Source organism: Aplysia californica, unplaced genomic scaffold (assembly GCF_000002075.1).
Source record: "Aplysia californica isolate F4 #8 unplaced genomic scaffold, AplCal3.0 scaffold00196, whole genome shotgun sequence".
Classification (NCBI taxonomy): domain Eukaryota; kingdom Metazoa; phylum Mollusca; class Gastropoda; order Aplysiida; family Aplysiidae; genus Aplysia; species Aplysia californica.
The window spans coordinates 270,921-273,131 of NW_004797466.1; positions in this window are offsets into that span (position 1 = coordinate 270,921).

A 2,211-nucleotide genomic window follows, 5' to 3' on the forward strand; every position below is an offset into this window, starting at 1 on the left:
CGGAAAGTCTGCAAATTTTGTTATCCCGTTTATATTTTTGTTTTGATCCTTATTATCCCAATTTCTAAGGAGAGTCATGAAACGATTGGTTTGTTTTTTCCCCCTTCTTTTTCCGTTAAAAATATATCCTTTCCATCCCAGGAACATTTGAGCAATATATTTCTTTTCACTTACAGAGTATAAAAAAAGTTTGTAAAATTCTGGAATTCCCAGAATCAGTGCTCTATAATATGTCCTTCTTTGGACTTGACACATTTTAACGCGTCTTTCGTAATATTCAGAGGTGGCCAGACAGAAATGGACGTCAAAATCGGACACCCGCCTCTTAAGTAACCTAATATTAATTTAATAGTGTTGATAGAGGCGTTAAACACATACCATTACACCATTTTCACCAAACACAAGGATCCACCCAACCATGAGTGCCACACACTGTACACCTTACAGTATGGAGTTGTTTCTAGAGACAATAGCGGGTAGGTTGAGGTTCCCTAAATAGACATCATTAATAGTGGAGTTAACATAAATTATCCTAAAAGGTGAATATGGGCTTTGCCAAGGAACCTAATGTCATAGAGGAAATGTTCACGCTTTTCAATACGATTGAGAAATCATGAACACATTGCTACCCTCTGATCCATGTCAGCTTCGCGAACAGGAAACTGGTACAGTCGAGATGTAGGAAAGTCCTAGCTGCAGACATTATCTGCAGACATCTCATGGGGCTCATTTACTGAATGCTGCACCCTGGTGACGTTTAAAGGGATGCGAACGGTGTGTGTTTAACTTTAAATGGTCATTTTGCCTGGGAATTAGTTCTGATTCTCTACAGGTCCTAACAGATGGATCATTTTCACCCTTGACACCAAGGGAGGCCTGAAGGACACTTTGATATTATTTCCGCACCTTGTGCGAAACTTACACATGAGTTGGTGGTGAGGAAATGTTCAATACAAAAAGCTCTCTGCTCTTTACTAATCTTAACCACGATCTCAACAGACAAAGGAAACTTGAGAAGAACTACCTGCAAACTTCTGTTGGCCTGTTGGACTACTGAAGCTTGCAATATGGCCCAATCGTTGGAACTTTTTTGTGGTAGGCTTAATGCGAACTAGTGCGCCATGCTACAAAAAAAATGGGTTGTCTTTTTACGTGCTATGTAGCCTAAAGAAAAACAATTCAGTGGATTTATCTAAAGTGAAAACCAGACTCATTTCTTTTAACTACTAGATGTTTTGTACAAATTTGAAACACAAAACATTGCAGTGGAGGAAAATATGTCATTGTCTTTGTCATTATCATTATCATAATATTTACTTTAAAAAATAGTGGTTTAGTTGTTTTTTTTTTTTGGACCATCCTGTAAATAGGAATTCAAAGCCTCCAACAAATAAACACAAATGGAAGACAAATGGAAATTGTGACAGACTTTTAATACTTACAGTTAATGAAAACAGCAGATGGTATATACAAAAAGGAATGTAAGAAGAGGAATAGAAATGGCGAAACAAAATATGGTACAACTACTACCCAGTGCCCACTTAAGCGAAGAGACCACAAAAACATTGGTAACATCTCTTACCCTATCTAGATTAGAAAATTGTAACTCACTTCTAGCAGGTGTGAAAAACAAATATTTGAATCGTTTTCCAGTGGAACTAAGACAAACAAGAACACTTGATAGCTTCAAAAAACATCTTAAGCATTTTCTGTTCCTACAGGCCTACCCTTCAAAAGCTTTTAACGTTATTTTTTAAAATTATAGTTGTTCTGTGCCTACGTCTGAAAGAAAATAGTCCGTGTGTCTGTGCGTGTGTGTATGTGTGTGTGTGTATGTGTGTATGTGTGTGTGTGTGTATGTGTGTGTGTGTATGTGTGTATGTGTGTGTGTATGTGTGTGTGTGTGTGTGTGTGTATGTGTGTGTGTGTGTGTGTGTGTGTGTGTGTGTGTGTGTGTGTGTGTGTGTTTGTGTGTGTGCATAAATATTTATTGCATGAAAAGAAAGGAAGTAGTGAGAAAAATTTTGAAAATGGATATTCCAATGTAAAGGGCTTTTTTTAAGGAATGATGATGATGATGATGATGATGATTACGATTATGATTATGATTATGATTATGATTATTATGATTATGATTATGATTATGATTATGATTATTAGGATTATTATTGTTATTATTATTATCATTATTACTATTACTATTACTATTAC